The 26273-nt window shown below is 39.1% G+C and overlaps 1 long non-coding RNA gene across 1 annotated transcript; it reads right to left on the bottom strand.

Annotated features, from left to right (window-relative positions):
* Positions 1 to 5741: 5741 nt before the first annotated feature.
* Positions 5742 to 25392, bottom strand: LOC126249706 (uncharacterized). The gene is made up of 3 exons (XR_007545645.1): positions 25318 to 25392; positions 6044 to 6187; positions 5742 to 5955 (listed from the first exon to the last, which is right to left on the bottom strand). It is a non-coding gene; the product is annotated as an uncharacterized LOC126249706 (long non-coding RNA).
* Between the last annotated feature and the right edge of the window lie 881 nt (positions 25393 to 26273).

Raw genomic sequence — 26273 nt, 5'->3', positions numbered from 1 at the left:
GAAATCTACAGCAGTTCATGGAAGGTTTGCACTTCTGTCACATTGAGCAATTACTTTTCCTGGCCGCAAAGTCACAAATTTGATGTTTTACTAAATTCCTGATATTCATGGTATGCTCATGAAATGGTCGTATGGGAAAATCCCCACTTCATCACTACCTCAAAGATGTTGCGCCCCATCGCTTGTGCACAGACTACAATGCCACATGCAAACTCACTTAAATCTTGATAACCTGACATTGTAGAAGTGGTAACTGATCTAACAACTGCACCAGACACTTGTTGTCTTATATAGGTATTGCTGACTGCAGCGCCATATTCTACGTGATTGCATATCTCTGAATTTGAATACCCATTCCTGTAACAGTTTCTTTGGCGCTCCAGTGTATATACTTATGTAGTTATTAATAATGAAATTTTGATACTTATTCTTAAAAAACACTAATTTGTCTTTAATATTATTGTGGTGTCACTGCCAGACACCACACTTGCTAGGGTAGCTTAAATCGGCCGCGGTCCATTAGTACATGTCGGACCCGCGTGTCGCCACTGTGTGATCATAGACCTAGCGCCACCACACGGCAGGTCTCGAGAGACGTACGAGAACTCGCCCCAGTTGTACGACGACGTTGCTAGCGCCTATACGGACGAAGCCTTTGCTCTCATTTGCCGAGAGACAGAATAGCCTTCAGCTAAGTTCATGGCTATGACTTAGCAAGGCGCCATTAGCCTTACATAGTTTGATAGTTATCGTATGAAATGTCTCATCAAGAATGCTGTATTCACAACAAGGATAAATACAAGTTAAGTATTCGAGGAGCTGCATACTTTTCTTATTAGAATTCACTACTTATCCTGTTCCAGAATTCACGCCCGTCTGCGTTAGATAGCGTGCATTTCGGCCTCCTCTATCTACAAGGTGTTGGCACATTCACCAACACATCAATTATAATGCCTAAATGCTGGCAGCTGAACAGCATATGACTCAAACTTTTACTCCACCCAAGCTGTTTCACCACCATGATTAAATTGAACATTAAATATTTTCACAAATTGCATCATCCAATGGCACATCTTCCCTAGATGTATCATGGTAGTCACTTTACATCTACGATGAGTCCATTGCTTCAAACTGTGGATCATAAGATGTTGTCTCATCCAACGATACATCCCACACTGCATAGTACAGAGAACACAGGGTCATCAACATATCCATATCCTCCTTCACAGAGAAACAATATCAAATATGACAATTAGCAAGTACATTGAGGAGTTATGACAGTAATGTTTCATATCCTACAGCCATTTCATTTGATACAAGTGTAACAAAATCTCTATGTGCAATTGTTAGGCCAGGTTTGTTCTTTACATTTGCAGTAACCAGCCTACCTTCAACAATTCTTTTTAATATTCCTGCAAATAGTTTCCACTTGTACCACTCAAACACTTCAAACAAAATAACTGAATGTTGATCAGCATTATACTCTCCAAACTCAAACTCTGAAGGCATGTAAACATGCTGTCAACACACAGAATGACTGCAGTGTATTGGAGACTGACCTCAATTATAATGCAGCAATGGGCTTCATCTGACAGGTCTGCTGAAGTGATGTAAAGCTGCCAGGTAAACACAGAATTAACCTGCTGTTCAACATCTTGCAGCCAAATACTCGTAAAACACTCTTCTCCTTCCTTTACAGTAACGTATGACATGCTCAGGGTGTCAACTCTAAAACATACTGGCTTGTCATCCTTCATTCCACAAATGTCCATTTTTCTATGCAGCTGTCAAACTGGCAAGGGAACTGGCTGTATCTGTGCAATGGAGAATCTCAGATCTTGTCTAATGGTTGCAGCAAAAGTCTAGGGTTTCTGTCACCATTCCACAATGTTGATTTGTCTTGTAGAAATCAGTATCATTGATAATCAAACCTCTTGTTGAGTTAGTGGTTTTGAGAGTCAAGGCTTATGTCTAGGTTCAACATTATTAAAAATCATATGCCCTTATAGCTCTTCTCTTACTACTTGCTGTATTTGCTATGCAAGGTCCTGGTACTCGTAGTAATGGACACAGACAAAGCCTGCCTCCCCCCTCCCTTCCCATGCCCTTTCCCTCCCCCTAAAGTCAAGGTCACTCTCACCCGCTTCCCACCACCGATTCGCCCCCTCTCTCTCTCCTCCTGACAGAACAGGCACAGACAAAGGGTTTCCCTCACACCTCCACCAACGACATCACAATCCAAGATTTAGTGGAGGACACCTTTTTGGTGCTTCTTTATTATTATGGCCAGTTGCCTAATTTCTTATAGCCAGTCACTGCACTTGAGACAGTATTGAGGTTACCAAAAGGTTACTCCTATCCCAAACTGCCAAGTGCACTGTTGCCTGTCTAGTGATATGGAGGCAGACCTTTTCTTTTCAATAATTTTTTTTTTGTTATGCTTAATTTTTACTTTGATTAACAAAATTATACATGAATCAGAAAATATGAACTTCTAATAATTGTCTTTAAGAATCAAGAAAGTAGGATAGCGTATAAAATGGAGATTTGTGCTGCCACCTTGGCATCTGCAGGTGAAAGACTGAATATTTCACTGAGCCATTAATGTCTCATCACCTTTAATTTTCCTATGATACTTTGTTCAGCCTAAGTGTTGTGGCATATCTGTGTTGGTGTGTTCAGGTGTAATATGTACAACGCTAAGAGAACTATGTTTACAGTTATCAGTATATAAATCTGTACATCTATGTCCATGATTATAGTGACATCGTTGTACAATAGCTAGTCACTACAACATTCCACGTAGGAAAAATATATCCAAAAACAAAGATGATATGACTTACCAAATGAAAGTGCTGGGCAGGTCGACAGACACACAAACAAACACAATCATACACACAAAATTCAAGTTTTCGCAACAAACTGTTGCCAAATCAGGAAAGAGGGAAGGAGAGGGAAAGACGAAAGGATGTGGGTTTTAAGGGAGAGGGTAAGGAGTCATTCCAATCCCAGGAGCGGAAAGACTTACCTTAGGGGGAAAAAAGGACGGGTATACACTCGCACACACACACATATCCATCCGCATATACACAGACACAAGCAGACATTTCTAAAGGCAAAGAGTGTGGGCAGAGATGTCCAAACTCTTTGCCTTTACAAATGTCTGCTTGTGTCTGTGTATATGCGGATGGATATGTGTGTGTGTGCGAGTGTATACCCGTCCTTTTTTCCCCCTAAGGTAAGTCTTTCTGCTCCCGGGATTGGAATGACTCCTTACCCTCTCCCTTAAAACCCACTTCCTTTCATCTTTCCCTCTCCTTCCCTCTTTCCTGACGAAGCAACCGTTTGTTGCGAAAGCTAGAATTTTGTGTGTATGTTTGTGTTTGTTTGTGTGTCTATCGACCTGCCAGCGCTTTTGTTTGGTAAGTCTCATCACTTTCTTTCTTTATATATATATATATATATATATATATATATATATATATATATATATATATATATATATATATATATATATTACTCCTGGAAATGGAAAAAAGAACACATTCACACCGATGTGTCAGACCCACCATACTTGCTACGGACACTGCGAGAGGGCTGTACAAGCAATGATCACACGCACGGCACAGCGGACACACCAGGAACCGCGGTGTTGGCCGTTGAATGGCGCCAGCTGCGCAGCATTTGTGCACCGCCGCCGTCAGTGTCAGCCAGTTTGCCGTGGCATACGGAGCTCCATCGCAGTCTTTAACACTGGTAGCATGCCGCGACAGCGTGGACGTGAACCGTATGTGCAGTTGACGGACTTTGAGTGAGGGCATATAGTGGGCATGCGGGAGGCCGGGTGGACGTACCGCCAAATTGCTCAACACGTGGGGCGTGAGGTCTCCACAGTACATCGATGTTGTCGCCAGTGGTCGGCGGAAGGTGCACGTGCCCGTCGACCTGGGACCGGACCGCAGCGACGCACAGATGCACGCCAAGACCGTATGATCCTACGCAGTGCCGTAGGGGACCGCACCGCCACTTCCCAGCAAATTAGGGACACTGTTGCTCCTGGGGTATCGGCGAGGACCATTCGCAACCGTCTCCATGAAGCTGGGCTACGGTCCCGCACACCGTTAGGCCATCTTCCGCTCACGCCCCAACATCGTGCAGCCCGCCTCCAGTGGTGTCGCGACAGGCGTGAATGGAGGGACGAATGGAGACGTGTCGTCTTCAGCGATGAGAGTCGCTTCTGCCTTGGTGCCAATGATGGTCGTATGCGTGTTTGGCGCCGTGCAGGTGAGCGCCACAATCAGGACTGCATACGACTGAGGCACACAGGGCCAACACCCGGCATCATGGTGTGGGGAGCGATCTCCTACACTGGCCATACACCACTGGTGATCGTCGAGGGGACACTGAATAGTGCACGGTACATCCAAACCGTCATCGAACCCATCGTTCTACCATTCCTAGACCGGCAAGGGAACTTGCTGTTCCAACAGGACAATGCACATCCGCATGTATCCCGTGCCACCCAACGTGCTCTAGAAGGTGTAAGTCAACTACCCTGGCCAGCAAGATCTCCGGATCTGTCCCCCATGGAGCATGTTTGGGACTGGATGAAGCGTCGTCTCACGCGGTCTGCATGTCCAGCACGAACGCTGGTCCAACTGAGGCGCCAGGTGGAAATGGCATGGCAAGCCGTTCCACAGGACTACATCCAGCATCTCTACGATCGCCTCCATGGGAGAATAGCAGCCTGCATTGCTGCGAAAGGTGGATATACACTGTACTAGTGCCGACATTGTGCATACTCTGTTGCCTGTGTCTATGTGCCTGTGGTTCTGTCAGTGTGATCATGTGATGTATCTGACCCCAGGAATGTGTCAATAAAGTTTCCCCTTCCTGGGACAATGAATTCACGGTGTTCTTATTTCAATTTCCAGGAGTGTGTGTGTGTATATATATATATATATATATATATATATATATATATATATATATATATATATATATATATATATTTCTGTTTAAATATTCAGTGTGTAGTGCTATAGTCATGATATTGGCTGTTGTACTTAGTGTGTTCTATGTGTCTCCATTGTGTACTATGTGGTATATGACACCTAATGTTAGTGAGTTTCAGTGTTATCCTTTTTGCCCTGAACTGCCTTCAGGTTGGAACAATGTGCTCTGGGATTCCAGTTTCCCCACACTTGCAGTTTGAGACATTCCTCAGTGTCACTGGTGTTACTGCATGGGATAAGGGCTGTGTTCGGTTAGAAAGTGAAACATGCCATGTCTGGGACTGACATGGTTTGTTTAACTCCCATTTTTGTTGCCAGATCTCAACTAACCAGATTTTAAGTTGGCCCTTGTTTTGTGTTGGTACTCTAGTGATATTCTCTGCCCTGTCAGGTCTGTCCACTTGCAAGCAGTATGAAGTTATGTGATATCTGACAGTAATGTTGGCTGTGTATATAGCTAGTACCATATACAGTGCTGCTAGTGATGTGGTACCAAATATGCCAGATAACCTTAGCAACATGCCTCTCTTTCCTAGCCCGGCAGCTCTTCTGTTCATGTCAAGTTTTTTCCTAGGAAAAAGAGAAAAAGAACAGGAAAGCATTATGTGTAAACATAAAAAAGACTGTGAGAGAGATACATGAACTGGTACGTATCCAAGCATTCATCAGACTTCTCACACCAATCCAACATATTCCATAGAATGGGAATTTATGACATCAGCCCATTATCAAGTATTTCTGGAACAGATAAAAAAGACAGCAGCAACAGCATATAAGTAAAAATGCCTGATATATACACATATGTAGTGAAACACACAGGCCACTTATATACATGCTCATCAGCTGTTGGCCTCAATCCCTAGGATTGTGATGGTACCCATGTGGGTCCAGTATAAGCTCTGAAGGGTAGGATACATGTGCTATGTTATCTTCAGCATTCCTGAAAAAGATAAAAAAAAACAGCAGATAAGTATCATATAGAATTGTAAATAATTGCTTTAGAGAAATGTAGATGAACTGGTACTTACACAAACACTCATTGGCTAACTCACACCAATCTGCCATATCGAAAAGCAGGAGTGGTGTTGTCACACTGGACTAACCTAGCACCAACAACAGACCTAGCACAGACTCTAATGTACTGTCAGGTGCCATGTCTTCATCCAACATCCCTGGAAAATATAACAAAAGAAAAACATCAGATAAGCACTGTGTGCAAGATAATTTTTTAGAGGGACATTTATGAATTGTCACTTATGTATGTGCTCGTCAATAGTGAGAAACATGTCCTTGGAGTTCATCAACAAGGATTAGCTTAACACATAGTCTCCCAGTAATTCTAGAAGAAAGAAAAAAATACATAAGCAACATGTAAAATTATAATTTATTTTCAGCATACATAAACTGATACATACAAGCACAATCATCATTCATTAGTGATGTTTATTCTGCTAGCCTCAACCATCATACTACTTCTGGAGCCATTAATCTGTTTATCACTCCTCTCAATTTTCCTAGTAAGACTGTTGTTTATCGTTTGAATTTTTGCATCAACATACGGGCAGATGTTCTGTTTATGCATTCCCCTCCTCTCAAATTGAATGCTTGACATGGGTACAGATTTGTCCATAGTAAACTTAAAATAAGCTCATGGAGTTTCATCTGTATCAATCACTATTCAGTACTCTTGTTTTATCAAAAACTTGTACTGTGTGTAATTCCACCAGCCTCCATAAATAGTTGTAAATTCAATGATTGTCATCTCAGGTTCTACATGTGTTTGATAAATGCATTTTAAATTCATGTTATCTTCTTTGAAAGTGGTAATAGGGTTCATGTTACCACTCACCAACTGCTTCATTGATTGTCCATTATCATCATCAATACCTGGACATGGTGCAGGTTATTCCCCTTTTTTGTTTTGCTGCATTGGTGCTGAATGCTTTATATTGTTGTTGTTATTATCTCTTAAGTTTCTTATTAGTAACTGGAAATGTTTGTATTCTGGTCTATTTAATGCAGTTGTACAGTGGTGAGAAGACAGTTTGCAGCAAAGCAGAATGCAGGGACATGCAGAATAAACAACTATGCAGCTGTCTGCACTAATGTCAGTGGGCAGCTGCAAATAAAATAACTTGATCATTAAAAGTGGTTTCAAATTAAATTAACACAGGACTTACCATCACTATTGTCTGAACTTGGGAAATGGACAGTTCAGTCTGAGGGTCAATTATTCAGAAGTAGCAGTGGGCTGTCAGGAGTTGGCCTGAAGTGTTGTGGTAGTGCAACAACGATCTGTTGAAGTCAGCATTGCCCATATAGTAAGTAATGTGAGATGCATGACTTACTGATTAATAAAGAACCTATCAGTATAGGGCAGTATTAAGGGTGAGAGAGGTTACTTACACAGATGTGTATTGGAAGTTTGAGTGTTGCGATCTGAGTATTTTAAGAGTAAATTAGAGAATAATTTAATGTGACTGAATTCAGTAACACTGGATGCATTGGAACTGTGGTGATGTTTTGAGTGTTATAAGAGGTTAAATTGATTTGTTTGGTGATATTTGGTTCAGATTGGAGAGACAACTGTACCAAAATTATAAAAGCAGTGCATCTGTTTAACTCACTCAAAGTTAGTTGAGTCGAAGATTTTGGAAATATTATGGCATTGTTGTGGATTTTTAGGCAACATATGAGATTGTAACTTCATTGAATGGTTAGGTGCTTCATGTCAAACACTACATACAAGTGGGCAGAATGTTAAATGGTAACAACAATTGATGATTGAAAAAAAGGAGCATCATTTCATTTCTGGGTTTATGGAAAGAAAAGTGAATCTAATCTAATCAAAAACATTACAGAGCAGTCCGTCATGAATTCTTGTCACTAGACACACTGTTGTACAATATTACATGCTGGACAGTTCCTATTCTAAACCATGGTAATTATTCATCAACCATAAAGCTGTATTTATTGTATGAAGTGTTCACAGATTTGAGACTTGAAATCACGGTGATATGACTGGACTGAATGAACTAAATGCAATTCCAGCATCATCATTTAATGCTGATAATGTAATTCCTTTGACAACAGTAACTTATTAGAGTCTGCATAAAACCATTGTAAGTCTAAAACTATGTTTGTGGGTATAGAGTTCATGTTTAAATGCATTTTGAAAATATTTAAATGTGTTTTTATTCTACATATGTATAAAGGTGGATTATCTATTGAGACATTTCATTATGATATATGTACACATATTGCAGTGACTCTAATGAAGTGTTCTTATTCTTATGCATGTGGGAGGGAGCTGCTGCCAAGGATCTTGTTGTTGCTGACACAGTGTTCTGGATAGCCCAAGGATACACCCCCAAGTGAGGGGTGGAAAGTGTGATGTCAGCCACTGTACAGAATGTTTCTGGTCTCTTAACACTGCTCCATGATTTAAGTGACTTGAAGGGGATGGCAAATAAGTTTTTGTTGTCTCCATTGGGAGTGGACCTGCTCTCCAATCTATAGAGAGATGCCACTGATGGTTAGGAAAGGTTTGTCTGACATGGTCCATTAAGCATGGTGCTGCCAAGGTGGTGCTGTGAGTTAGCCATTTTAACTTAACACAAGCGAGCCAACTTGGATTGTAACATCATAGGGGGGAGGGGGAATGGGGGAAATTCTTTGTCTGTGCTTGTTTCAGATCTCCCAGTTTACAGCTGCACATGTTAAAGAGTGACTGCATTGCCAAGGGAAATGGGTGGTGCAAAGAGCGCCCTCCTGAATGGCCACAACCTTGTGGCACTCAGTGCCTAGTCAGTCACCGCTGAGACATGACAGAGAAAGACTGAGTGCACCTGTGTCAGCTGACATGAGACTAATCCCCTGTAACATCATGGGCCAAGCAGCAGACACTAGTGTAATATTTTAAACACTAAAATAAATTATCCTCAAGTGATTAAATAAATAAAATCCCTCTCCTAGTCATCATAAAGTCACCCCCACACTCATCTGGGGCAACAGCAAGTGGTTGGATGAAGTCCAGCACCATACATTGTTGGGCAACTATGTTTCATGAGATGATGTTGACATTGTTTAGACAGAAATTTCATGTTTCAGCAATAAATAAAAAGAAGTTTCTGCTCTGTGTTTAAAAAAACCACATTCATGGGTAATGGCAGGTTATCTTAGATTTATCTGAATTCCCCACCGTTTTAAGTTAATAAAAGTGAGTCATCCTGGATTATGACATAATAGGGGAGGGGGGTGGGAGGGGGAGGGGGAGTAGGGAAAATCCTTTGTCTGCTCTTGTGGGGGATCCTTTGTCTGTGCCCTTTCAGTTCTAGGGGTGGGGGACGGGATGAGGGTGAACTTCACCTTGGAACAGTGGGAAATCCTTAGCCTGTGCCCATTACCCCATGAAACCCCTACTCCTGGTCATCTTCCATGACTGACATCAGTATAACATTTGGAACTTTGTAATATATATTTGGCATAGTCTTTTCTGATGCATTTCCTCAATGCAATTTCCTTAATGAAATACTCTGTTGTGGTGACATTCACCAATAGAAATCCAGATTGAAATTTTCACTTTACAGCAGAGTGTGTATTGATATGGAACTTCCTGGCAGATTAAAACTGTGTGCCACGTCAAGTCTCAAACTCAAGACCTTGCCTTTCACAGACAAGTGCTCTATCGACTGAGCTGCCAAAACATAGCTCACAACCTGTTCTCACAATTCTACTTCCTCCAGTACCTCATCTCCTACTTTCCAGACTCCACAGAAGCTCTCATGCAAAACTTGCAAGACTAGCATTCCTGGAAGAAAGGATATGGTGAAGACATGCTTTAGACACAGCATGGGGGACGTTTCCAGTTTTAGTCTGCCAGAAAGTATCAAAAGAAGAGTCTGACAGACATCTTTCCCACACACTTCATTAGGAGTGAAACTTTTGGTATCTGTCTACTTGGCTGCATTGTGTGCTTGTATGTGTTGTCTCTCCCTAGCATTCTTCAGTTTTTATTTGGCCATGCAGCTTGCTGATGGGTGTTGCTGAATGTTTTGTTAATTTCAGCTGGAAATTTGTCTCAGCTCTTGAACTTTTCCTCATTGTTCTCAAATCACTATTGGGCTCTATCTACCAAGTAAAAGCAGATGTTTGTAAGACATATGTCACCCCATTTAGTGGGAAAGTTGAATTCCTTTAACCATTTTGTCAGATCATTGGGCAACATCTCCTGAAAATGCTACTGGATTCCTAATGGAGGAGGAATGACTGTGCATATTCATGTTCTTGCCTTTGAAGGTAATGGACTTTGTTTATCATTACTGGAGCCATTGTGATGCAAATGTCTGAGATACCTACTGACTTTTCCAAACTATGCGGCATAAAATTCGGAATCAAATACAAATTATAATAGCAGTTTCATTGACAAGAGTCAAAGCTTTATACTGAAAACATATGTATTAAGCACTTGCAAAAGTATAGACACTGCTGAACTGTGTCACTCAGCACAGTTTGGTCCTGTTTATGTGTACATAAAATGTATTAGTATATTACAATAGCTGTTCAGCTGCTACTTCCACCTTCATTTACTAATCTAAATCTCCCAAAATAATCTGATATAATTCAACTGCATTCCATTATCCCCATTTTGTTTGTGTTAATGTTTATTTTATAACTTCTTTTCAGCATACTATACTGTTCAGCTGATGTGCCAAATTTTTTTCTGTCCCTAATAGAATTATACTGTCATTAGTTTTTATTTTTTTCTCTCTGAATTTAAATTCCCTTTCAGAATTTCTTCTTGATTCTTTATTATTTGCTCACTGCACATACTTAATAATGTGGGGTACAGCTGCAATCTTGTCTCACATCCTTCTCGGTTACTGCCTCCCTTTCACATCCTTTGACTCTTATTTCTGCAGTCTTGTTTTTGTAATGGTGTAGTTAACCTTTGGACTCTCTATTTTATCCTTGCTGTCTTCAGAATTTCAGTGAGTATATTCCAGTCAGTATTGCCAAAAGCTTTCTTTAAGCCTACAAAAACTATAAGTGTAAGTTTGCCTTTTTACTCTGTTTATATTATTTACTTTTTATCTACCCAAGAAACTTCTCACAATGATATAGGACTTGCCGTGCCAATACAGTGAAAATCTGACACATAAGTATGCTCTGTGAGGATAACACAGGTGGTTGGCTGGAACCATCATGGCATTTGCTTGAAGTGATTTAGGACAACAACAGAAAACTCAAATCAGGATGTATGGACATATATGAGATAAGTGTCTTTACAGCTACACTGTGTCATTCAGTTGGTCCCTGTCATACAATGTTTATTTATTTATTTATGCTGCATAGAGTCAACAAAGATAATGACTTTTGCAAACATCAGTGTTGTTTTGTGTCATTCTGAGAATTTTTTAAAAATACAAACAGAACAGATAGTTGATATAAATTGATAAAACTGCAATACAAGCACACAAAAGAGAATTGAAACTCACAAAAATAGGTATATAATTCAAATATGTCTAATTTCTAACAAAAACTGTAAGCTCACTTTTTTTCAACTGAAAATTCAGGAAGTGTGTATAAACATTTCTATTTCAAGAATAATTTAAGTTTTGTTTTGAAGATACGTCCATCATGTGCACATAAGTCTTTTGGCAATTTGTTAAACTAGATTTGACCACTGGTGTATGGACTGTGGTCTGCTATTTTTTGATTAGTTCCTTGCCTAAATTAGTTATTTTTATTTCTAGTATTGTGGTCATGTATGTCATTGTATTTTCTAATATGTTTTTGATGATGAACAAAAAATGAAATTACCTTAAATAAATGAAAGTAATGTGTTGTATGGTACTTATGTTTACACAAAATACTCTTTACAATAATCATCATGACTTGAACAATGCCTTATTCTAATTGCATTCTTCTGCAGCAACATTAAGCTATTGATGCGTGGATCTACAGCAACAGCTCTATAACTCAATACCATAACTTAGTAAAGGATATAGTGTTCCATAGTAAACAGTTTTGATGGTAGGGTTAATAACTATGTTTGCTAGGTGACTGAGTAGATACAGGGTGTTTCAAAAATGACCGGTATGTTTGAAACGGCAATAAAAACTAAACGAGCAGCGATAGAAATACACCGTTTGTTGCAATATGCTTGGGACAACAGTACATTTTCAGGCAGACAAACTTTCGAAATTACAGTAGTTACAATTTTCAACAACAGATGGCGCTGCGGTCTGGGAAACTCTATAGTACGATATTTTCCACATATCCACCATGCGTAGCAATAATATGGTGTAGTCTCTGAATGAAATTACCCGAAACCTTTGACAATGTGCCTGGCGGAATGGCTTCACATGCAGATGAGATGTACTGCTTCAGCTGTTCAATTGTTTCTGGATTCTGGCGGTACACCTGGTCTTTCAAGTGTCCCCACAGAAAGAAGTCACAGGGGTTCATGTCTGGCGAATAGGGAGGCCAATCCACGCCGCCTCCTGTATGTTTCGGATAGCCCAAAGCAATCACACGATCATCGAAATATTCATTCAGGAAATTAAAGACGTCGGCCGTGCGATGTGGCCGGGCACCATCTTGCATAAACCACGAGGTGTTCGCAGTGTCGTCTAAGGCAGTTTGTACCGCCACAAATTCACGAAGAATGTCCAGATAGCGTGATGCAGTAATCGTTTCGGATCTGAAAAATGGGCCAATGATTCCTTTGGAAGAAATGGCGGCCCAGACCAGTACTTTTTGAGGATGCAGGGACAATGGGACTGCAACATGGGGCTTTTCGGTTCCCCATATGCGCCAGTTCTGTTTATTGACGAAGCCGTCCAGGTAAAAATAAGCTTCGTCAGTAAACCAAATGCTGCCCACGTGCATATCGCCGTCATCAATCCTGTGCACTATATCGTTAGCGAATGTCTCTCGTGCAGCAATGGTAGCGGCGCTGAGGGGTTGCCGCGTTTGAATTTTGTATGGATAGAGGTGTAAACTCTGGCGCATGAGACGATACGTGGACGTTGGCGTCATTTGGACCGCAGCTGCAACACGGCGAACGGAAACCCGAGGCCGCTGTTGGATCACCTGCTGCACTAGCTGCGCGTTGCCCTCTGTGGTTTCCGTACGCGGTCACCCTACCTTTCCAGCACGTTCATCCGTCACGTTCCCAGTCCGTTGAAATTTTTCAAACAGATCCTTTATTGTATCGCTTTTCGGTCCTTTGGTTACATTAAACCTCCGTTGAAAACTTTGTCTTGTTGCAACAACACTGTGTTCTAGGCGGTGGAATTCCAACACCAGAAAAATCCTCTGTTCTAAGGAATAAACCATGTTGTCTACAGCACACTTACACGTTGTGAACAGCACACGCTTACAGCAGAAAGACGACATACAGAATGGTGCACCCACAGACTGTGTTGTCTTCTATATCTTTCACATCACTTGCAGCGCCATCTGTTGTTGAAAATTGTAACTACTGTAATTTCGAAAGTTTGTCCGCCTGAAAATGTACTGTTGTCCCAAGCATATTGCAACAAACGGTGTATTTCTATCGCTGCTCGTTTAGCTTTTATTGCCGTTTCAAATATACCGGTCATTTTTGAAACACCCTGTATAATCCACTACTTATCTTAACAAATACAAGGTAAAGGATCATCTTGTGGTGCAGTTCTTCTTGTTGTCTCTGTGCTTGCTAAGAAAATGGGATGAAAAGTTCCACCTTATGCAAGACACCTCTTTTCTTTTGTTTCACCCATACATGTTTCACCACTTTGTGCTATCGTCAGTGGGTTCTATTTTTATTTTTAACTTACATTATGTTATTGTCCTCTTGTTTTGGTAGCTGTTATGCTACACATTATACAACATGTCATAGTTTTGAAGTTGTGGTACGTTTTCCTGTGTTGTTGGCGAAGTAAATAGGCTTACTTCTTTGCCTGTGTTCGTGTGGCAATGCAGTTTTTCGATTAAAGTTAAAAATTAAAGTTAAAAATAGAAATAGAACCCACTGTCGATAGCACAAGATGCTGAAACATGTATGGGTGAAACAAAAGAAAAAAGGTGTCTTGTATAAGGCGGAACTTCTCATCCCACAAGGCAAAGGTCTCGAGTTCGAGTTCGAGTCTTGGTCCGGCATACAGTTTTAATCTGCCAGGAAGTTTCAAATACAAAGTTAATATAATTTGACCACTACTACTCTGAGTCCTCCAAGTGATCTTTAATTGTGTAGTATGCATTCCTTTTAAAAATAGTTTAACGGTCTTTTTGAACATGTATATTTTTGTAATTTCTTTCATTTCCTTGGGCAATTTGTTATACAATTTTATTCCCTGATAGAAAATGCTATTTTGTGTTTTTTGTTTGTTTTCCCTTGGTGAATGTAAGTCCAAACTGGATTTTGTCCCATAATTATGTATAGAACTATTAGCAAAATAATTAATGATATTTTCTCTGATATGTACCACAGATTGGTAATGTACCCACTCAGTGCAGTAAGGAAGCCCAATTTTTTAAATAGTTCTTTACAATGAGCCTGACTCCTACTTTTAGTTATTATCCTTATGATCATTTCCTGTAGTTTAAAAATTGTGTCCATGTTTTGTACCTTCAGTCCCCAGAAAAGAATCCCATAATTAAGAATAGAATGTATGTAGAAATAGTGTGTGACCACAAGACATTAGTTGCAGTGATAAAATCCTTAGAGCATAACATACTGCTGACATCCTGTGTTAATTGACAATTAATGTTCATTCCTATAAATGTTGTGCTTGTTACACGATCTATAGATTTAGCATGCATGTTTAATGTGACAGAGTTGTTTTCCTTCTTTATATAGAATTGCATACTGTTTGTTTTCTATGCTGAAGCACATACTGTTTCTTTTCTTTATGATCAATGTTAATTTTCTGCTAACTGTACAGTTGTATATAAGCTTGAGGGTTTCATTTGCCTTCACTAATAGGAGCTCTGGTGTTTTATCAGTTACTATGATGTTGCTGTCATGTGCAAAGAGAACTTTTCCTCCATGTTTCATGCTATGCAGAAAGTCATTGATATATATTAAGATCAGAATTTGACAAAATACACTACCTTCAAGAACACCTATGTTTATATGTTTCTTGCTTGATGGTTGTTTTACTAAAAATTTATCATCAGCAAATGTGTGAACTATCTCTACCTTTTACACTCTGTTTTCCAAGTAAAATGGGAACCACTCATTCACTATACATCTTACACCTAGCACTTCTAGCTAGTTCAGTAGTATTTATGGTCAACAATGTCAAAACCCTTGGAGAAGTCCAAGAATACACCTGTAATACAATCATCCTTGTTGAGAGCTCCATTACTGCTTTTGTAAACTTTGTAATTGCCAATATTGTGTTTCTCTCTCTTTCTAAACCAAAGAGTGATTTGTTGAAATTGATGTATTGATCCTTTTAAGTCATTGGTCTATCTTTCATCATTGATTCAATTATTCTTGAGAGGAAAGACAGTTAAAACTGGCCTGTAGCTTTTCATGCTTTCTGCAGTACCTTTATTTAGTAATGGCTCAGCCCATGTGTGCTTTAGGTACTCTGGAAAAATACCTAAACTGAAGGACTCATATATTATGTTTGTTAATGGGGCTTGTATGCTGTCTTCCTTAGCTGCTGCTAATCTATTTTCTAATATGAGGTATAGTGTCAGTATTGCTTTTCATATTCCTATATTTCCCCAGAACTGAAATTGATCTTCCCATAGGTCAGCTTTAGTGAGTCTTTTCACTTTTCTGTAAATAATCCTTGTCAGTATTTTGCAACCATGATTTATTAGATTGATGATTCACATAGACTGACATGATTCACATAGACTGCCACCTTTGGTGCTGGGATTATTACATTCTTGTTGAAAAGTAAGGGTATTTCACTTATATATCATGTAGCTTTACCAGGTGGAACAGTTTTGTCATAGCTGGTCTCCTAAGAATCACAATAATTCTGATGGCTGTCATCCATTCCAAGTGCCTTGTTTTGACTAAGGTCATTCACTTCTCTGTCAAATTCTCACAGAACTGTACCCCCATCTCATCTTCATGCACTTTCTCTTCCATCTCAATGATATTGTTAATTTCTTTTATATAGCCTTTCTATATATTCCTTTCACATTTCAGACTTTTCTTGTTTTGTTCCTACTAGCTTTCCATTTGAGCTCTTCACCATTTGTTTCTCTGTAAGTAGTATATATCTTACATAAATGTATTCATAGTTTTATAGCTTTGCCTTTCTTCTCTAGCCTTTAGTTCAGTGTCTCATGTGATATCCAATGCTTTCTTCTGACCCTTATATTTTTGTCTAATTTTTTATCTGCTGCCTTCAGTATTTCATCTGTCAAAGCTGCCATTTCATCTTTTGTATTACGAAAAGATAGAATGCTACTCACCATAAAGATGACACGTTGAGTAGCAGGTAGGCACACAGAAAAAACTATTAACACTGAGCTTTTGGCCAAAGCCTTCTTCAGAAAGGAAACACACACACACACACATTCACACAAGAAAGCACATTTCATGCACACATTACTCTCTGGCCACTATGGTTAGAATGCAACTCTTACATTGAACAAAACAGCAATTCGGAGTTGGGCAGAGAAGAGGGAGCTACTGCAGGGTATGGGTGTGGGAGAGACATCAGTACTGCCTGGCAGGGATTAGATGGTAGCAGGACAAAGCTGCCAGGCACAGCATTGGAAGACTGTGAGGAGGAGGGGGGGGGGAGGTAGTGGAAAATGAGAGGATCAGAGAAGGGGAAAAGACCAATAAGCGTGTCAGCAGAGATGGGACAAATGTTAGAACAGAGGGGCTAGAAACTATTAGATGGAGGGTGAAGGGGCAGTAGGTTACCATAGGTTGAGGATGGGATGATTTGGGCAGAAGACAACGTGTAGTAAGGATAACTCCCATCTGAACAGTTCAGAAAAAAGCTGGTGGTGGAAGGGAACAGCCAGATGGCCTGGGTTGTTAAGCAGTCATTGAAGTCAAGCGTGTTATGGTCAGCTGCATGTTGCGCCACAGGGTGGTCCACTTTGCTTTTGGTCACAGTTTCACGGTTGCCATTCATTCTGGTGGACAACTAGTTGGTAGTCATACAAATTTAAAAGGCTGTGCAATAATTGCACCAAAGCTAGTACATGACATAACTGCTTTAACAGGTGGCCTGACCTGTGATGCGGTAGGATAAACCTGTGACAGGACTGGAATAGGAAGTGCTTAGTGGGCAGATTGGTCAGGTTTTCCACTGGGGTCTTCCACAGGGATTTGATTCCTCTGATAAGGGGTTGGGATTGGGAGTGTCATAACAGTGGGTTAGGATGTTGCGGAGGTCAGATGGATGAAGTACACCACTTTAGGAAGAGTGGAAAGGATCTTGGGTATGATAATCTGTTTCTGTCTTGTCACAAGCTTATCCTACCCTATCGGAGGCTGGGCCACCTGTTGAAGCAGTCATGTCACATATCAGCTCTGTTGCAATAATTACACAGCTTTTTAAATGCATATGACTACCAATCAGCTGTCCATCAGGATGCTCTCTGTCAACACATCCACTGGTCTTTTCCCCTTCTCTGCATCTCTACTTTTCCGCTCCCTGTTTTCCACCCCTCCCTTCCCCGCAACCACCTGACACTGCACCTGGCAGCCTTGTCCTGCTACCATTTAGTCACTGCATGCTCCACCAGGCAGTGCTTATTTCTATCTGCCCACCCATACCCTGATATCCCTTCCCCTTTCCTGCTTCATGCCAGATTGCTGCTTTCTTTCAACACAATTGTTGCTTTCTGGCCAGAGCAGCTGGAGATAGCATTAATGCGTATAGGAGGTGTGCTTGTTTGTCTGAATGTGTGTATGTTTCCTTTTCTCAAGAAGACTTTGGCTGAAAGCTTGATGGCTAACAGTCTTTTTACTGTGCCTGTCTGCAGCTCAATATGTCATCTCTATGGTGAGTAGCAATCTATCCTTTTCATACTATTGTTGATATTCCAATCTGGACTTTCCATTGTTAATTCATCATCTATTGTATTTCTGTTGCCTATTTCAGTTAGTGTTTGCCTAATGCATCCTTAGAAACTCTGACCAAGCCCTGGTAGTTTCACCTTATGCAGTACCCATTTCTTTAATTTCTTATCTTTCTGCAATTTTGTCAATTTTAATATAATAAATATGGTCCATGTCCATACCTGCTGCTGTAATGTTTTGTAGTTTAACACTTCATATTAAAATCTGTCTCACAATTATGTAACCTATCCAAAAGCTTTGCATATCTCCAGATCTCTTCCACATAAACACTATTTTTCAGGCTTCTTAAACCAAGTGTTAGCAATGATTGAATTGTGCTCTGTGTGAAATTCCTCGAGGCAGATTCCACTTTCTTTCTTTTCCCCCAGGTCCATATTCTCCTACTATTTGTCCTTCATATCCTTTTCCTACCGCTTCAAACGCTCAAGTATTTATATTGTCTCATCACATATTTTTCAGTCTCTTCATCATCTGCAGAGCTAATAGGTGTAGGTATTTGTACTACTGTGATGGGTGGCATCTCCACAGCTGCTACTTCAATGTGTTTGCACCTGCTGTATGGTTATCTGTATTGCTGAGACATGCAAGTCGCCATGCAAAGGTCCATATCTCACCTTGCTGACAATACCAAAAGACAGCAAAGAATGTTTATAATTAAAGTATAGCAATTCGACAGTTTCAATTTTTCAGTGTTAATTTTCATCATAATTTTATTTAAAATTCCTGATTGACTTGAAATTTGGCCACTTGTTGTGTTGTAAGCATCAGTATCGCAGAAAATTATATTACTTCTTTTACAAGATTATCTTTAAACACTTACACCTACTTGCCCCTTTGTAATATTCCATTTCAGATTAAAAATATGGAACAAGTATTTTAATGTATCACCTCTATACAGTTTATGAGTCATAAATAATTACTATTGCTTGACTGGCGACTCCATGTTGTCTTGTGCACAACGACCAGATAACAGGTATACTTGAAAAAAGAGACAGCATTGGTCGTATATTTTTTACTATTGCAAAATCGATTTTCTGTCACTGAGTGACCATCTTCAGTGCTATATTGTATAACTTAAATTGGGATGCACTGTTGTCACTAAGCTTACGGCGATCACATAGACTGAGGTTGCTGTTTACCTGCACTTGTTCAGCAGACCTCCAAAGCTTACGGCGATCACATAGACTGAGGTCGCTGTTTACCTGCACAAGTGCAGGTAAACAGCGACCTCAGTCTATGTGATCGCCGTAAGCTTAGTGACAACAGTGCATCCCAATTTAAGTTATACAATATAGCACTGAAGATGGTCACTCAGTGACAGAAAATCGATTTTGCAATAGTAAAAAATATACGACCAATGCTGTCTCTTTTTTCAAATTACTATTGCCTAAGCTAATTTCATTTTCCCTTCTGGTGGAGGTGCAAAATCTGTTTCAAGTGCTTCTCTCATGCTCATAGATATCTGATAATACCATATATTTTTAATAATATACCATTTTTTTTTAAGAATTTTTTCAGTGGAACTTCTGTATTAATGCCAGCTTTGAGGCTGTTAAATTTCTGAAAAAATTATATTATGCAGATGAAGAAATGCAATTGATGTTCTCCAGATAATTCTTTTTGTTTCTGTTAAAAACTACTGCAGTGGCATGCTTTTAAACAGGAGTGGGCTCAGTCATACATAAGTCATCTAAGTAATCATAACTGTGACCACCTAGACCATACTGTGTCACAAGTCACACACAACTATTTATCCATAAAATAAAAATTAATGACTGTGCTGAAGCCATATATGTATCAGAGCAAGCAGAAATTTGATGGCTCTGAAAATGTTATGTGAAAACTCTGCCAAATTTTTAAATTAAAGAAATGTTATAAACATTCTATATTTTTATTCTTCATGACTGCATATTTATTTCTCAACACAGTCACTCTGGCAATGAACATGGTTCTCCCAATGAGAGGCCAGTTTATTGATACCATCATTGTAGAATGTTTGACTTTGTTGATGGAGCCACAACCTCACCTCTGCTTGCACCACTTGATCACAATCAAAGGGAGATCCTCAAAGGTGTTCTCTGTTTTGGAGACAGATGAAAATTGGATGGGGCCAAGTTGAGATTGTATGGAGGATGACTGATGACAGTGAATCCAAGACACTGGATTGTTGCAGATGTCACAGCACTCATGTGTGGTCTGGCATTGTCATGCTGAAGGAGAGTGTTTTTGCATAAAAAAATTCAGAGGCATTATTTTCAGCATGCCCTCATACAATTACAACATCTTTCTTCTGCTTTGTAGAACTGGTTTTACTAAATGATAAGAGAAATATATTGGCTTTAATAAGGTTTTAATAAAATATGAACTAGTCCCTCAACTTGTTTAATGTGGTGCCTTATTTATTTATAGTCATTACTGTTAGATTTATTAGTTAGAGGAATCACCTACCTGAGGCTTACTTGAAGAAGTAAGTAAGTGTCAGGAATTTTACAAATGACAGGATCCTGCTAGACTCCTTGGTTTGCCAGAGTTCAGGTACTACAGACCATAATACAATGTTAGAAGTACAAGGAGCTTGGCTGTAATGAGACCAGCTATTGCTTCACCTTTTGCTTCATTGTTCTTTGAGGGTGAGAGTCGATACTGGTAACACGTCATGGTGGGAAAATGTCCAGAAGACAATAATGGGCATAGGATATCATGTCACTTGTATTCACTTGTCACTGTGACAGTATGTTAGCGACCTGTAACCAAGCAAAGAGCAATTTCTGGCTATGGATCTTGTGGTGTACTGTCATGTCAGAGACCACAATTAAGGGCTGTTCAATAATGGCCACTTTTTACATTACAGTGTTTGGGTAATATTTGTAAACAAGACACATTTACTTAGCACCTGAACTGCTCATAGTTTCATGTTCATCGTTTTGCAAATGCTTTCCAAAAACCTAATAATTTGCAGAGATGTATTTAAGTGTGAAACATATGTTGGAAGAAGGTCTTCTTCATACTACTGGCCTGGCTGCTTGAGCTGAGAACCACAGCTGAAGGCTAGGCAGAATATGTTGACATAGTTATGAGATGAATTTGTAGCATTGTGTATAATGTGTCCATATTGAGTGTTACTGTGCAGTCAATAGAGCATCACAGAGTAACAATTAATTGCTGTTCAAAATAAAGAAAGTAAGGATATTTGCTGAGCAAATTAATTTTATTTTTAATTTAGAATTTGTACTGCTATTACCATAAGTCACAGCATAAATTTTGGCTGTATGTATCTGCAGAACACATTAACAGTTCTGATATAAAATTTTTCAAATGACAAGTGAGTGCTGCATATTTGTTGCACCCCCAGCAACAATTCAAAGAAAGAGTATGTCACTTTGTTCCATTTCCCTACAGAGGATTCTCTACATGTTGAATGGATTTCTTCTGTAAATAATGTTGACTTAGAAACAAGTCCTAAAACAGTAATCTGCATAAAAATTTTCACAGGAAATGATATTATCTGAGAACACAGAATAAAGAAGAATGATATCAGTGAACTTTTGTTACATTAAAAACCACCAATATTAGCACCTGATGCCCTTCCAGCAGACTTCCAAAATTCTATCTGAGTGTCAAGCTGCCAAAGAAAAGGAAATGCCCTTATTTGTGTTGACTGCAGTTGGAACATAGGAACAAATTTCAGTCCAAGTAGTGGTGTCTAATGATGCAATGAAAGCATTCACAGATTTCAGCGCCAGAGATTGTTCCAAGCAAGCCCCTAAAAATTAGAAGTCTGTGGTTGAAGATACTTTTGTTTCATTTTGTAAAGTGTGTTCTGTAGCATGTGTGACAAGAATTATTGCATCAGTCATAATATTTGAAGACCTCACAGTAAAAGCAGAGAGAAATAATCAACTATTTCAACCTAAAGTTATGCAATGTGTTTCAAGCAGAGAATAAGTTTGTAAACAGTGGACAAAGTTTGACAATGTGTTGAATATTCATTGATAGAACAGATGTAAGTGCAAGAGAAGTTGAGGAAAATGTGAAATATGGGTTCATCATTTTGAATTGAAAACAAAACAGCAATTCATGGAGTGGCACTACACAAGCTCTTCTGTGAAGAAAAAGTTCATAGCCACACCTTCAGGTGATAAAGTCATAGGGACAGTCTTCTGGAACTCTGAAGGGCTTATTCTGTTTGATGACCTCTCTCACAGTGCAATGATAAACTATTAAGTGTATTGTGCTACCCTCAGGAAACTGAAGAAACGACTTTGCTGTGTTTGTAGCCACAAAAATGAAAACAAACGTCTCCTTCTCCATGACAAAGCAAGACCTCACACAAGTCTGCACACCTGAGAGGAGTTCACAACACTTCATTGGACTTTTCTTCCTCATCTACCCTACACCCAGAGCTCGTACCTTCCGACTTCCATCTGTTTGGTCTAATGAAGGATTCATTCCATAGGAAGTAGTACATGGGTGGTGGGGAGGTTATTGGCTCTGGCATCAACCTGTAGAGTGGTACTACATGGGCATACAGGAACAAAGATTACATTGAAAAATAGGGTTTTATAACAAAAAGAGTGGGGTATAATATTGTGTATTAGGAATCCTGAATCAAACTAATCTGCTTTCAGAAAATAAAATGTGTTGCATTACTTATTGAATGCCCCTTGTAGTTACATTTATTTTAATTATTTATTTTTCCCTATCAATCTCATTTTCAGTACATGTTTCGTACACATGATATTGGACAGAAAACCTTTTTATCTATTGGTTTTACAAACATCAAACATACATTATTTAAATTTTTATAACTTATTTCTACAATTAAAGATACAAATTACATTTTTTCTTGCATAAGATACTGTGAGACTGAATAGTAGCTGTTTTCCAGAAGGTAGGCTCTCACAGACTTCTTAAAGCTCTGTAGTCCAGAAAGAGATTTTATATGTCTTGGTAATCTGTTGTATAGTTTGTCCCTGCATAATATACACCATTTTGGCATGATGTGGTTTTACAATTACTAGTACCTATGTCACTGTCTGATGTGGTACTATAATAATGGACAGTTTTGTTTTGACGAAAAAGGTTTTCTTTTCACAGTATACTCTTTTTGACATGCATGACTGCTTCCAATATATAAATGAAGGGAAGGGGTAAGATCTTTAGATTTTTAAAGAAAGGTGTGCATGGTTTCTGCTGCTTGCTTGTTTCATTATTCTTATAACTGCCTTGTGTTTCCTGAAAACTGTTTTGGCCTGGTGTAGATTTCCCTAGAAAATGATACTCTACTTCAGTATTGAATGTACACGACCAAAGTATACAGCCCTAACCATTTCTGCAAAGAATTCTTGCTACATAACTCATTTTTGCTAGTTTTGCATTTAGGGATGTGATATGAGAGTTCCATTTAAGATTTTCCACAGTATGAATCCCAAGGAATTTAGTTTCAGTGACAGCATAGTGTTTTGGCTACTATACGTATTACTGGTTGTGCTGCATTTCTGTTTTGATCTGGGTGGAAATTCATGACTACTGTTGTTTGAGGATTAACCATTAGCCTGTTTCTGTTAAACCATTCAGACATTTCTTTCATAATATCTTTTGCAGATACAGTAAGATTTTCTTCTTTATTTCATTCAATCAATAGACTGGTGTCATCTGCAAATAGTACTAGTTCAGAATCCCTAACGTGTAATGGGAAACTGTTACTGTATACCAAAAAAGAATGGGACCTAAAATAGAGCCCTGTGGAACACCATGACTTAATCTACATGGTTTTGAAAAGTGTACCTGGAGTTTATTTCCTTCCATGTACTTAATTTCAGTTACCTGAGAGCAATATTCCAACTGATTTAATCCACTGATTTCGGCACATGTCTCACACGATACCATTCAACCTTTCTCAGGAGCACAGAATGATCAGTCACATCAATAGCTTTTGTTAGGTCCAAGAATAAATCTGAGACTTTTCTGTGGTTGTCCACTGCATTTAAGACACGATTTATCAGGTTGAAAGTGGCTATTTCAGTTGATCGCTGTGGTCTAAAGCCATGTCGAAATCAAAAAGTAATATTATTCTTGTCAAAGAATGCAGTGAATTGTGAAAGGACCACTTTTTCAATAATTTTCGAAAAGCCTGACGGTAGTAATATGGGTCTGTAGTTACCCATAAATTGCTGGTCACCTTTTTTATGTAGGGGTATTGCTTTTGCTGTTTTCAGTTGCTGTGGGAAGATACCACATCATAAGGATGAATTGCATATATCTAATAAGGAGAGAGTATGTGCTGCCTTGCTGTCATATTTATAATAAATCTGGAATATCATCAATACCAGTTGAATAAATACTCTTCAGTGAATTAATGGTATCTAGGAGTTCTGTTGGGCCTATTGGACTGAGGAACATGGATATATTATTTATTTCACTAGATGAAAGTTCTTTCAGTGTTGTAAGTTATTAGGTGAATAACCAAATTTTTCCTTCACTGATTTTCCAGCAACAGTTTCATAATAGGAATTGAAGCTGTTTGCAACTGCCCTAGGGTCAGTGACACCCTTGCCATATTGCAATATCACAATACTTTTAGAAGGATGCTCTCTCTTGGGAGTGAGTTTCTTCGATTTTTTGACTTGTGCCCGATTAAAAAACGAAAGATTAAATTGCTGTGAGTGAAACAAGCAGCAGTGACATTTGTATTCTTGTTTATTACAAATATTTGGATGTTCCTTCTGAACATGTCGTGAACTCTGGGTGTGTAGTTATGCAGAAAGCTGAGATTAACAACTTTCATTTCTGAATATGTCGCGATTTTTGATGATGGGTTTAGGTAGGAACCCAAGAGCACAGTTTAAACTGTTATTGTCTTGAAATTAACATCGTTCCCAGATTTATTTTCACTGGCTGGTGGCAGGAGTGCCACTGTACGCACTTAGAGGCGCCATACGGATTTTTTTCGAGGTCAGCTCGACCAGTAACGCAATTAAATGACAAAGAATCGATGCCGCATAACGAACAAATGTACTTGCGAATCAAGCAACCAAGCAACATCATGATTTATTTACAATGATCACGTTAATGTGGATCCATGCACAATGTAAGGATGGAATACATCTTCTTTTTATGTGTGGTGAAAAATATTTTGACAGTTTCGACATGTAATATATAATATTACACATGTGACATGTGCATGAAAAAGACACGTCATCGAAATTAGCTAACCGTACAAAGTAAATGAAGGTCACTTACACTACAGCGTACTACAGACCATGTTTTCTTTTATGAAACTGGTTTGTGTTTCATGCCGCGACTATTACTGCAAGGCCTGGAAGTTGAGCCGTGATTAGCTGCTTCAAGGTCACCTTAACAGTGCCGTGTTTAACTGCTCCTCATTGCACGGTTTCTCACACAACATGCATCTACATCTCTATCTACGTTGGTACTAAGCAAAAGAATGTGAAGTGGATGGCAGTCCTCTAGGCGATCACTAGCCTGTACACATCAACTTGTCTCCTGATACTGTTGCTTATAGCCTCTTGCTTAACGAAAAAGTTGAGGGCCACATAAATAAGGTAAAACCAGAAAGACAAATGGGCATGAAGACTAGACAATTCACTCTTTACATCACCATGGAACAACTACAAAAAGTTAAGCATTGGTAGAGGAAGAGGTGGTATAATGGGTCCTCACTTAGATTTTCATGCCAACTGCTACAATTTCTTTAATATCTACTTAAGAGATGCTGTGCACATCTATGACATGTCTCTGATTTATTCATTACACAGTTTTTCAGAAAAGATGCATGGGACACAAAATATAATTTGTTTTATGGAATCTTGCAAAAAAAAAAAAAAAAAAAAAAGTTCTGCTGGTGAATTGAGCTCCATGCGATGTCTTCAAAATATTAAATCATAAATTACAAGAAAGATAGTTTTATTTCATATAAGGTCCAATAGTTACATTTATTTAAAAAACCATCTTTAACGAGATTTATATAGCTTGAACATTTTTAAAAACACGTAAACTGTTTACAAAAGTTACACACATAAATGTCAGTCTCACAGCCAGCACACTTATTGTGGGCTCACATTTCACAGAGCATACACTGCACCTACAGTTCGCCACTACAGTCCTCTGTATACACAGCATCACAAATGAGGCAAGCAGAGTCATCATCAACAGGCTTACTAATAACAAGTGTAGGT

The sequence above is a fragment of the Schistocerca nitens genome, chromosome 3 (assembly GCF_023898315.1).
Source record: "Schistocerca nitens isolate TAMUIC-IGC-003100 chromosome 3, iqSchNite1.1, whole genome shotgun sequence".
Lineage (NCBI taxonomy): Eukaryota > Metazoa > Arthropoda > Insecta > Orthoptera > Acrididae > Schistocerca > Schistocerca nitens.
The sequence above is the reverse complement of the archived record's forward strand: the minus strand, read 5'-3'. Positions and strand labels throughout refer to the sequence as shown.